Raw genomic sequence first — 13,944 nt, 5'->3', positions numbered from 1 at the left:
GAATCTCAACCCTGATGGCCGCAACCACCTCCTCGAGGATGATCCTACGGATCTCCTCATCACTTGTCCTGTTGACCTCTGGTGTGTGGTGCGTCCTAACCATGATCTCCCTCTAAAATACAACATAATAATATTAGGGACCCACTCGAGTATAATCACACAGATAACTCCACGCCACTGGTTCCTTAGTGCCCTAAGGATTCATACTTGGACTGCGCACCAACCTGGTATCTTCAGTAGTACGGGCCCAATACTACCGTCCATACCGCATCGGCATTCATCCCAAGTCCTCCTCCTTCAGCCCCAAATCCCAAGTTCTCTACCCTTACTATCATGTGCTACGTGCTATAAATTCTCTCATAAGCACCTCGTTGCTACCTAAACACTCTTAAGCATTTCTAGCAGCAAAACCCCTAGACTAAGGCATGATATATCATGCCACTCTAGTCCAAATAAGAATACCTAGTCTACTCTAGCATGCATATCGTAATTCATCATACATCATAACATAGCATATCTGATAACACTTATTATGAGAGTATTTTGGGAAATCACCGTTCGGGCGTTGGCTGATCGTACACACGGCTCTGCTCTGTTTGTCTCAAAACCCCTTTTTCTCTTTTTCAAAAATTATACTATATTATTAAAAAAATTCATCAAATCCCCAGTTTGAGTCCAGATATGCCCGAAGATGTATCCGAATCCCTCAAACCAAGGCTCTGATACCAACTTGTACCACTGTAAAAATTTGAACAATTTTTTACTTTTGAAAAACCATGAAATATAGTTTGCATTCATAAATAAAAACATTGTATCAACATTGTATCAGTACAAAACCCCAAGATCAAAATTTTCATTCTCCAATATGCGTGTGTACGACTCATGTCGGCGTCTTCCTGCGATCATCGCTAGTAGCTGAAACACATATCACATAACACTGTAAGCATAAATGCTTAGTGAGTTCCCCAAAATAGCACATATAGTACATACACCTTTCCAGGCCATAGGACCTTCCGATCCAAGTGTCTCAGGGGATTTCCATCACAGACTCTATTGACCTTCTGGTCCGTATCATCTTGACCTTCCGGCCCGCATCATGATCATATCACATAACATATCACATATATAGTTATATCACATATACATCATACATATAAGACCCTTCGGTCGCATATAATTACCCCATCGGGTAAGGCATAGTGAGAAGACTCACCTCAGACGTCTCGTAAATCTCTAACTTGGTAGAAGTATTGCCTAGCCTCCGCCTAGTCACACAAAGTAAATACCCTCATAAACATAACACTTGAGGCTAGGCTCGACCATCTATTGTCACCCTCAGAAGGGTAAAAGACCATTTTACCCCACTTTTGACTCAAGGACCCCATTGTTGACCAAACCCTAAAAGTCAACAAAAGTCAACGGTCAACTTTAACCCAACTCGCCGAGTGCACTCCGGTGACTCGGTGAGTACACACATATCCACTAACTGTTTGTCCCTCTTGGTTTGTCGAGTCATACCCTGTGCTTAATGAGTCACACCTGGCATGAATCGCGGGGCTACCTCGACTCAAGTCGCTGAGTCTCAAGAACAACTCGGTGAGTACCGCCTTGAACTCTAGTCTTTTAACCCGCCTCTGACTCACTGAGTTATCCCCCAACTCGGCAAGTGTACTTACTGAGTGATCTACGTGGACCTTAACCCTACTCGCCGAGTCCCAAGAACAACTCGACGAGTTCGTGTCAAGAAAGGCCATGTCATAAATTAAGATGACACACATTTTTGCGTATCATAATTTTTATTTTTATTTTTACAAAAAAAAAATATTTATAGATTTACTAATTTTCAAATTAAATTTGCATTTAATGTCTCATAATAGAAAATAAAATACCATATACATAAAATACAATCCATTGCAAATAAGTTAATGTCATACAAATAATCATTCAAATAGTATACACATGGATAAATCTCAAAGGGTTCAAAAATATGTTTGCCTTCTTCAACATGTCAACCATATCTTCTCCAGACTTGAAGTTTTGTCCTGAACTATTAGGAGATTTATAATCCAAATTGTACTTTGTACCTAATACAAGAAAAGAAATAAATATAAATGTCAACTAATCAATCACATTAATATTTACTCAAGTATCATAGAGAAAGTTGCTTTATATTTTAACGGCATGCCTATAACTTTGTAATAGAGAGAATTTAAGAAAATAAAAATATAATGATATTGTAAATAAGTTGATGGAAGTATGTTGTTATTTCTTAAATGCAGCCAATGTTGAGAGCATATGAGAGGAATGATAATTGACCAAATGCCATCCCACAGTTGACTGCATACACCTCTGACTTGCAGTACTTGAGGGCAATTTCGGAAATTAATAAATCATATCAGTAAATAACCTAAAAAAGTTAAAAATAAATCATTTTGATTTCTTACAGCCATGATGTCAACAATGGCGTATGCTTCTGTTTCAGACCGCACTGTCTCCATTTTGTCATTCTACAAAAGAAAAAAAAATTAAAATCTTTATTGACTTATTTCTTGTATTTAGTAATTTAACCTTAAAAGAAACAAAAAAAAAAGAAGAAAAAATCACCTATGTTCCGGATGAATTAATGTAAAGATAAATAGGCTTAGGCTTAGCTGGATTATCATAATCCAACCATATAAAATGAGCAACAAGAAGCTTAGTCACTGCATGAACAATCTACAACAACAAAAAACATACTTAAATTTATTAAAAAAAAATAAAGAATTTAAAAAAGATAAAATAAAAATATCGGTGCCTAATACAAACCTCTCCCCCAAAGTTGCAGCCTATGTGAGGCCATCACAACACCACATCCAATCGAACCACTTTCATTCCCACATATCAACATTTCTTCATCTTCCTGCGACGTTACTTGCAGATAAGTAACCAGTCTCGAGAATCCAACTGTCAAATTAGGTTAAAACTTAAAATCAACCACAAAGCTCCTTCAAGCCCTTTTGTTGTATACTGACTCACCTGCACTACAAAATATAATTCCACAACGTCTTTCTTTCGTTTTTTATTTACTTTTATTCTTATCCTCTTTTCCTTGAAAATACTGTTCTGGGATCTTCACCTTGTTATCAACAATACAAGGCGTATAACCTCTTGTCAGATGATTTAACAACACTGTTATCACCTACAAAGCACAAACAAGTTAAATGTTTAAGAAGTAAGACATACTTGATCTGCAATTTCATCTGTTGCATGTACTATTATAGCACGTGCTTTTGAAACCAAAACCTAAGAATATCAAAAGAAATTAACAAGAAAGATTTGAAGAATATGGTGGGCCCCAGTGTAGCTGATTTACATCTGACATCCCCTTCATAGGAAAAGACAGTGTGGGTCAGCATAAAGATTGTTGGAAGAATAACACTTTTTGCAGAAGTGTGTATGCCAAAGGTGCGAAAAAAAAGGAAAAAGGAAAAAAGATTTCAATTTTACCTTTTTCAAGTCAGCAAGTATAAGTGGACTACCACTTCTGCATATAACTGAAGTGCCCATGAAGTTGAACTCAGGTTTTTCTATATCCATCTCCATCTCCTCCTTGTCTCTTTCCGCTAGGACAACCACCACACCACCACCAATGCTCTTGTTTGCTATTGCCAGTTGCTTCAAAAGTGAACCCTATAGTTGACCAAAACATTATCTTTTTTTTACCTTTGTGCATAAAGTAATTAAATAACAAGACATATTACCAATTTGTCACTCCATCCAAGAACAAGTATGTGGTTGCTTTCAATGAATTAACTTTTCCCTTTTCGTAATGAATCTACTTTCTCTGAGATAGCATCTGAAACAAGCCCTAGCATCATTGCAAATATCAACATCCCTCCTGAACTTATGGAGACTGAAACAACTCTTGATCTAGTGCCAACTGTATCTGCATGATTCCCTGAATCTGCCACAAATGTCCAAGAAATCCAAAGGGCTTCTGCAAGACTACCATCACTTAAAACATAAAGCACTAAACCACTAAATGCAATGAGAAAGATGGTTGCAAAGAGAAGAGCATGTAGTTTTGCGTAAGGGTAGATAGAGAAGCATACATCCACCATGTATGCAATTCATTTCTTTAATGGAACTGCTTCTTTGTTGTTATTTGAACGTTTTGAGAGGTTCTTGATTTTAGTAAGATCATCAAGATATTTATATAATACAAAAAGTGTCACAAGAGTAAATAGAACAATGTAGAGAGCAATGTTTCGTCTGTCAGTGTCACTTTCATGTTTGAAAATCTCCATGATTTCATCATGAGGAATGTCTTTATTCAAACAAGTTCTATGAAGATCATAATTCTCTTCATGTATGGAGAATAAACAGGCTTTAACAAAATCATCTGTTTCCAAGAGTACAGAATCAAAGAACTTGATACCTTAAGCTTTCTGACTTCATTCCTTAATGTTATTACATAAGATGCAAACACTACACATAAAAGTGTGAGCTGCATTAAGAAATAAACATGGCATCATCAGACACTAAACATTAAAATGCGGGATAGATGCTCTGAGGGCTCCCTGCAGAATAACAACATGACATTACAGACTTATAAACAAGATTCATGTGATAAGTTCAGTACATTTAAGTCACACAGACAAATTTGGATTTCCAATAGGAAATTAGGAAATGGAAAACAGTTTAGTTTTATATACCCGCTCAGATTAGCACTGTATACTAATAAATTCTAATAGATAAGAATAATTCACCAGGTTATGTATCAAGGAACTCCTGATCCTGGCGTTTTTGCGAGTAGGAGAAGATGAACTCAGGGAAGACGAAGAAGTCACATTAGAAACTGGAGCTTGAGCGAGCATTGGCGGAACGATTCTCTCCGATTTAGAATTTGACCCTAGCGCTGGTGAATGTGACGTACTTGCACTCGCAGTAGCTGATTGCATTTCATTTCCCCCTGTGGTAGCCAAACTCTTAGGCATCGAAGCGCTTCAAACCGGAGAAGGAGAAAGAGACGAAACAGGCGGTTGTTTCCTCCGATTATAGAAAAAAGCTTTTCTCGAAAAAAGCTTTCCATGTTCATCCTTTCCATCTTTCTAATTTATCCATAATTTTATGATCTATGTATAGCTCTATGGCGTACACCTTAACTCCAATTATAGAAAAAAGCTTTTCTCGAAAACCTAGAAAGATTAAGATTTAAGAGAGATTGAGAGGGAGACTTGAATCTGTGAGGTTTGGAGGCGGTGGAAGTGAATATACAGTGGAGACGAAGGCGTGTTAGGGAGGGGAGATATGGGATAACAAAATAAAGAGACAATAAGGGCAATTAGAGAGTCGATGATGGTGGTGGAGATTAGGGCTTCCAAAGGGAAGGGATAAAGAGTGCAAAGGTAGAGGAAGACGGCTGCTTCAAAAGGATTGACAGCCTCACAATTCTATTAGGGTTCATTTCTATAGGATTGTAGAAGGAGAATAAGGAGAGGGATGAGATGGAAATATGAGAGTGAGAAAAAATTAGGGTCGGCGTTAGGAACCCTAAATCATCGGCTCAAATTGATAACTGGGAGGTAAGAACCCTAAATCCTCAGCTCAATAGGGTTAAACTAAGAGTGTAAGAACTTGTTGGAACTGAGAATTAGGTTTTTGGTGGAGGTGATGGATTGAGAAATTGAGGAAGCTGTGGATGAAAACGAATGCCCTAATTCGAAGAGGAGGGGAATTTTTAGGATGAATAGGCGGCGGGTTAATTTTTTGAATTTCATTTTTCCCCCTAAAAAACGTGTGTTTCCTTAAAAAAAATATAAAGCTACACTATTACACGACGCACATTTTTTGATAGGTTCCCTCCGTATTTTTTTTCTAACACTAATTTTACTACACGCAAAAATGTGGGTCCTCTCTCCTTTAAATTTTGGAAAACTGACATTAATTGTTGGGGCACGCACAAATGCACGTCTTCTATCAATGTGTGTCATTAATTGCACGTCGTAAAAGGCTGTTTTTCTAGTAGTGAGAGTACTCAAGAATTTCCACATCACTAAAAGTGTGTCCTTGGAAATTTGACTATTTAATTCCAAAACTCATGTTCAAAGAACTTTAAGAAAAGTATCTCCAAGGGTAATGTTTCTATGGGTTCTTTCTTACTACGAGGGTAGATAAGTAAGTCATTACATGGAGAAATGACAAAATGATCCCAGTAAGAAAGGCATACTCCACTCATTTAGCTCATGAATACTATGGGTGTATTGGTCTTATCCGCGGGGTATCACTACGGACTCGAAGTGTCCGCATCGAGTTCGGAGGGTAGTCTTTAGGACATCCTTCCCTAACACTCGAACTGGTGATATTCGGATCTCAGGTCCATTTCTGAAAGTAATTATTTCCCTGCATTTGCTCAAGCAACTCATCTATGCGAGGTAGAGACAATAATTTCTAAATGAAATCTTAATGAAGTCCCCGGTCGTCGAGGTACATAGGATGCACTCCGTCGGCTTCTGGTAAGAATAAGACCAGAGCTCTAAAGGATGAGAAGCCTAGTCTTATAATTCTATTGTTGAGTAGGTCGCTGAGTTTTTCGTGTTGTTCTTGTATTTCCATAGGTGTTTAGATGGTAAGGCGATCTGGTTATATGAGTCATACTGGGTTCTAAGTTTGTTCACATGCCAAATGCAATTACTCGTAGTCTTGGGTAGTCTCCATCCTGAAGTTCATATTAGAATTTTTTACTTTGTTTAATGATCACAATCTCGTGTATACGAGTCGTATATAATTAAGATTGAAAAGGTAGTCGAATAACTAATTCTTATTTAGGCTCACATCCCCTTTGAGGGAAAAGAAGTTAAAGTGGAATCATCAATTCTAAACTTGTAGAACCTTGATTGTATAATACTCTCATGTGTACATACTTCACTGATAGCTCGACCGTATGAATCTTTTGGATTGAACTTGATGTACTGTATGAGTGATACCGTGGGGATTCCTTCGGAAGGAAAAGAACTTTAAGGTACTCCTTGCATGGGTACTTCGGTGTTCTGATATGACAGCTTCACTAAAAGACGATTACTGAGAAAGAGATGTACCTGTGGAGCTAGTATTGCGACGATCAAATTTACTCGAATCGTATGATAAAGTCGGAAACATATGGAAAATAAAGACATTACATTTGAACATAAGGCATTACAAACCAAAACACAACAGTGCAACTTTTAACAGAGTTATTGTACTTAGTATTTACTACAAGACTATTGTTGCGAACAAAGTATACTACAAAAGACAAGTATACGCAGCAGGAGCATCCCAAAACGGATGGGATCCCGCAAAATATAAGGCTCTGGTTGCACTAGTGTTGGGATGGTTCGTAAGTTTGTTACAATGAAACGCCTAAATTACATTAACGTGGGTCTGGAGTAGACTCTCCTGCGGTGGTGGTTGGTAGCATACTTTTGTCTGTGCCAGCATTTGCTAGCTCTGGGCAGTTCCTTCTGTAGTGACCTACCTTGCCACAACCGTAGCAAGCCTGGTTCACACCGGTGCTGGACACTTGGTTGATCGGCCTTGTTAGGCTCTTGCAGTAACATCTGGTGTGCCCCTTCTTGTTGCAGTTTGAGCACATCATCTCTCCACAAGGTCCAAGGTGGTGAAAACTGCATTGGATGCATTATGGGATATCTCCAGCACATCGCTTGGCTGGGTTAGGGACAATTGGGATGCCCGAAGGGATGGTAGTAGGAGGTATCAATGTCATGACGGTGAAGGTTGTTACTGGTGGTTGTTTCCTATTCGCCCTTCGAAGCGACTTGTCCGTAGATTTAGCCCAACACTTCCGTTTGTTACTCTTGGTTTTGGGACTCGGGGTATCGTGGTAGTTTGTTGCTCGTTGCGGTGCTTGATTGTTACTTGGATTGGAATGATTGATAACAATCCCACTAACCATTGCGTTGTTAGCGTTCAGGTGGGTCAGAATAGCTGACACGGTAGCCGAGACTGCAGCTTGAAAGGTAGCTACATCATTCTGAAGTGTTGGTATTTGGTTGATGGGCTGATCATTTTTCTTGGGTGATATGATTATGTTACACCAAAAGAAAATGAATTTGTGAGCGAAAATGGTTGAACCTAGACGTAGTTCGATCGCTCATGAACATAATAGAAGTATGTTTTCTAAGGTTCGACCAACATCCCTATGATGCAGTCCTAGTACGGAATGGAAGTAAGTTCACGAAGGTTTGACCTACATCCCTATGATGCAGTCTTAGCAAGGATCGGAAGTATGTTTGTACAATGGTCTCAAGACGTTTGTCGTTCGAACCGAGGTATCGTTGGTTGGCGAATAACGTGATCCAACTGTTGGATTAATGTCTAAGTCCATAACTATAATTGGTAAGACTTGACCCGACCCGGCATGGTCCATTTGGGTTGCATACCATCATGCACTTGGATAGACTATAATGAGAGAAATAAGACACTTATGGTTATTAATATATTATAAGTTCTAGTACATTAATAATAAGAATAATAAGATTATTTAATTAGTATTGATGAAGAGTTAATCTAGGATTAATTAAGTGATCAAAAGAAGACTAATTAAATATATGGGTTGATTGTGTAAATCATCCATACTTATATAGTGGGCTAATGCTCCATGGATAATCAAGTTGGGCTAAAACCCATAGGATGGTCCATGGATGCTCCATGGTGTATTTCAACCCATGGATCCAAGGAAATGGAAAGCCATGACAATTAAGGATTTACCCTAATTGTAACACTATATAAAGATCTTATTCTTGACAAAAATCGGCTACTAGTGAGAGTAACAAAGGGCTAGCCGATTTCATGAAGTGTAGAACTCTCTCAAGTTATTCTAAGTGTTTTGATGATTGTGATTCCATTTGAGGCTTCCACACTATTGGGGCTAGGCACTCAAGCTTCATGAAGACTTTCTACATAAAAGAGGTATGTATTCTATCTTGTTACACTCATTGTTTTGTATGCTAGATTACGATAATACCTTGGATGATCTTATTTGCATGTATAATAGAGAAAACATAGATCGAAGGTATTTAGGGTTGCATGTACACTTAGGAGTGTTATAATGCTCAAAACCCAACAGTGGTATCAGAGCCTAGGCTTGTTTTCTTGTTATACCTACAATAGAAGCTGAAAAAAACGAATTTGTTGCTGTTTGATCATCAGACTCGGCGAGTCCATGCCTAAAAATTGATCAAAACGATCCAACTCGCCGAGTTGGTTCATGCACTCGACGAGTTGGACCCCAGACAGCATATTTTCGAGGTTTTTGGCTAGAAATGGACTAGGAACATTACCCTAAGTTGATATTGAACCTATAAACTTGTTTTTTAATGTGGTAATGTTCATGCTAATCCATTTTCAAAGATAATTGTCAATAGATTTTCATGTTTTGTATTAGTTTAATGTTTAGACTAATTACATGAAGAAGTTTGATATGAATTATCTTGTTCTTATGAGTTGCTTAGATTAATAGAAAAGTTAATTGAAATAGTTGCTTTCAATCCATTTTAATCTAAGAGTTGAGTATAAAATGTGTTTGTGTAACTTGTCCTCAAGTTACATGAAGAGTCACATTAAAGACTCATAAAACTCATACAAGTTGGTAATGGTTACAAAATGAAGAGTCTTGTGTCATTGAATTTTTTATGACTCCATAACTTGTCCTCAAGTTATGGAAGTTTAAGAGTCACTTCATTAAAGAGTAAAAGTGTAACCTTAATTAATTCGATAAGTTATAAAAATAAAGAAAAGTTAATTCTTTTATTAGTTTAAAGTCTTCCATAAGTTATGGAACTTGAAGAGTTTTTTGGATTAAAGCTACTTTAAACACATAAGTTATGGAATTAATTAGTTTTGAATAGTTTCAAAACTTGCCCTCAAGTTTTGGAATTTGAAAAGTTTTCTCTTATGAATACTTTAATTCCAAATTAGCCCTTAGAATTCTAAAGAGTTAAAATTCAAAACTTATACTATTTATAACATTAATGGTTAATTATTATATATGTGTATAAGAACAAGTCGTTTTACCATTAGTAGGCCTCATTCACGAAGCCGGTCTATAAGGTGGGTATAAGGTTGTTGCCTATAAAATGGTAACTTAATGGGTGTATACTCTCACCCACCGCTTGCTTGACTGGTGGAGGGTCGTTAGCCGAACGGGTAGGACAATGAATTTAAATTCTCCCTTCATTAAAAGTATTAATGATAAATACTAAGTAACTAAAATCTTAATAATTCCCAATCTTAGTTATTTTAGGAAAAATGTGAATTTGGTGCTAGCCCATGGAATTCACACTTTGTACCTTACCAAATCGTTGGTGGAGCGTGTGTGGTTAATCGGCACACTAACTTGGACTAGTAAGGACCACGAAAGGTGACTTAATGTTTGTCATAGATCAATGGAGCGTGTGTGGTTAACCGGCACATTGATTAGGTGATAATATTAAGGGTACCAAGTGAATTGGTATGGTTATTCACACCTTGTTTTGTGATCCTCGGCATCCCAGTCACAAAATTTGAGAGGGCACACTCGAGATTGAAACATGCCATTGAAAGTTTCAATGAATCTCAAAAGCTCTAGGAATTTCAAATCCAATTAAAACCTAATAAATTATTTCGTTTTTCATGGTGGAAATTGGAGAATCGTCATTCGCCTACCTTCAAATATTTTATAGCTTGGATTACGGCATCCCTCTTCTAAGTTATAAAATAGTTTGTTGGGTCCTAGCCTTAATATTTCATATTGGGTGTCATATTAAGGACTTTAAATCAACTATCTTGAATATCTCCCAAAACATGTCTGGTTTAGACAATTATGATCTTCCCAAATCTCTTGAAGATGATGTTCCTCAACATCATGCAAGTAAAGGTCTTGGTGTGGTCACATCTTGGAGATGTAGTCACATATTGACAAGCCGGGAGAGTTGGGTGTCAAAGTCTTGAGAAAGTTGGTGGTTCAATCACTTTCTAAGTCACATAGTGAGCTCTTTTGGAACACCTATGAAAAAGACTATGACAAGACCCCTAATGATTTTATCTATTTGTTAAGATCAACTTCCTCAAAACTTGATGGACATTGACAATAGTGACACAGGAAATCCAGAAAAACATTCTCTTCCCACTGGAGAGGGACCAGCCATAGTCAACTTGGTTGACCAAATGGTAAAGAGAAAAACTAAGTCTGTGATAGTCCCATGTACCATTATCAAAGGGTCCATATGTTTATATTGCCAAAGAAAGGGGCATTGGTTGCAAAGCTGCCATAATTTACCTAAGGATGTTAAAGTCGATAAGTTTGACTCTACTTCAGGTAAAGTTCACTATCTAACTCTACTAAGTTTCTATTTGGAGATTCTTATTACATAATGTGAATGGGTCACATGCTGATGTCTTTTAAGAATCAAAGAAAAGATAGGAAGCTTAAAGAAGTATATGATGATTTTGATTGCGAAGATGGGTTTCGATCGCATGGTTCGGTAATCAGAATTTTGAGCTGTTGCTTAAGAGTTATAATATATTGCTTGTGAATAGATAACAACAAGGTTTTCATGTGGATTGTAAGGATAAGTTTTTCCGAAAAGTTTTAAAATAAAAGAAAAAAAGGGTTTTAATTTTATTTATTTTAAAAAATATCCTTACAATGGCATCTGTGGAAAATTGTTGCTTATATGTTTCCAGTAATAGCAATATTGGAAAGTGGATTTGATTCTTTCATTTGTGGTAGTGTCTAAATTTACCAAATGAAGAAAGTTTTTCATCACCCAAGTTTCAATTGGACAAAAACTTGGAATCATACAAGTTGTATTGTATGATGAATGAGAATTTTCATCTTTAAAAAATTAAGACTAATTCTTTGATCACATCTATATGTGGGTCAATTGAAGGACTAAGGAATTAGGTACACTGGGTGTGCACTGGTCAAGGTCCACCACAAAGATTGATTTTTCATGATTTACTAAAGATTAGTAAATATGATTACACTTATAAGGTTAAGTATAATTCTGTAACATTGAAAAGGTTCCAATGTATGGTAGAGCGAATAAGAAGAATCAAATTAGGCAGAAGGATAAAAGTTTCTCAAATCTGAAAAGATGGGAGAGTACTTTAGTATCAGTTTTATGATCATCTTAATGATTTAGAAACCATATCACAAATTCATACTCTAAGGACATCTTAGTGCATTGTTATGGCGAAGAAGAGAGGTCATGAATTGTTGGATTGGTTAAGATCAAGAAGATGAGTCATACTTCGTTCCAAAACAATTCTTAGAGTCTTACTCCAAGATTGTAACCTTGAGTGACATAAAGGAAGATTTATTAACACTAGTCAAATGTAAGAGTAAAATGTTTTCTACCTTGTACATTTGAGATTGGTAAATTGTGATGTCTTGGATAAGACAAAGACCAACTAAGACCAATTGCGTGAAGTGTTAGTCTTGATAAGAATCCGCACTATCCCTTGAATGTTTGTTTTGTCAAGGAATGGTTCTTGACTAGGAAAACTTATATGTCAAGGGGACAGTGGGAGCCTTAAAGATCCTGAAAGAGTTTCAAGATTTAATCAAGAGTAAAACCTGTAATTTATCACTAGCACACGACTTAAGGTTTGCAACCTGTCGTGTTGACATAATTCTTATTTCTATACCTACTTCAAATAAGTTAAATTTGCATGTGAGTTATCAGAGTTCAACTTGGAAGCATTGGTGGGCCTTGTGCTACCAAGGTGACATGAAACTAAGATTGTACAAGTTTAATCCATGTAAGGCTGAATTTGTCACTAACCTTATCTTGTGATTATGGTTTTGACAAATTCGCATGGATAGGAACTCATACACTGTAAAATCTAAGTGTCATAAGGTTTCTCTCCGATTCATGAAAATGATGGTGAGGAAACGCTTTCACTAAATAGATTTTACGTAGATAGCAATTGTGTTATTTGCATTTTCAAAAGTCGTTAGTGGAACGCGTGTGGTTAACCGGCACGCTAACACGGACTTGTGAGAAATGGCAAATGCCTAAGCAATTGAGACTATGATTACGACATCCCTTTTCATAGTTCTTGAAATTGCTTAGACACACAGCTGAGCTATCTACGGAAAGGTGTATGAATCTAAATTTCAGAAGTCCAGCAGATTTCTGAAAATATGTCAGAGCTAGGGGGAGCATAGGTGTTATGCTGATAATCATCATGTTAGTGGGAGCATGATTATTATGATTAGTATTGCAAGCTAGCAATGTTAATTATAGAAAACAAAGTTTCAATTAGTGTTAATTTTAGCAAGGGTTGAAAAGTCGTTTTGCTATAATTAAGGGAGAGGAAATTATACTTCATTTCAATTCTAAAGCTTAGATTGAGATTTTAATCATCTTTAGTCAAGAATATATATATATATATATGAATTTTGTGTTGTAATGGTTCAACTTGAAGAAATTCTATATATATTGCGTTTTCAAATTCGATTATGTTTACGGCATCCCTCTTCATAGTTAAATTTTGAAAAACATGGAAAATAAAAATATTGTAGCAAAAGACCGTTCTAGTATCGTGCCTTTATGTCAAACATCATGAATCGTATCCCATATGCTTCGGATATAGGATCGATTTCATGTGCTATAATATTCATCCTTTCTAAATTTTCCAAATGCTTAAGGCATTTAGAAGGGAAAAGTCTAGAACTGGATATAACTAAAGTGATTAAGCAATTGTCAAGGACAATCTGAGGTTTGCCAAAGATTGGTTGCTCAGGGACATTTGGAAGTATAGTGTTAATTTTGGCAGGACCATATTGACATTTTCTGAAAAGAGGTAACTCTTGTTCATAAGTGATAGTCAAAATAGGACTATGGAAATGTCTCCATAGGAGGAAGTTATTCAATCTATGTAAGATTAGAAAACCTTAATGCAAGAAGGATGTTCAAAGTA

The 13,944-nt window shown here is 36.7% G+C and overlaps 1 pseudogene; it reads right to left on the bottom strand.

The window, feature by feature from the left end:
* Positions 1 to 2,695: 2,695 nt before the first annotated feature.
* On the bottom strand, positions 2,696 to 4,100 carry LOC145013373 (ion channel POLLUX-like; annotated as a pseudogene).
* Between the last annotated feature and the right edge of the window lie 9,844 nt (positions 4,101 to 13,944).

The sequence above is a fragment of the Lactuca saligna genome, chromosome 1 (assembly GCF_052625555.1).
Source record: "Lactuca saligna cultivar CGN05327 chromosome 1, ASM5262555v1, whole genome shotgun sequence".
Taxonomy (NCBI): Eukaryota; Viridiplantae; Streptophyta; class Magnoliopsida; order Asterales; family Asteraceae; genus Lactuca; species Lactuca saligna.
The sequence above is the reverse complement of the archived record's forward strand: the minus strand, read 5'-3'. Positions and strand labels throughout refer to the sequence as shown.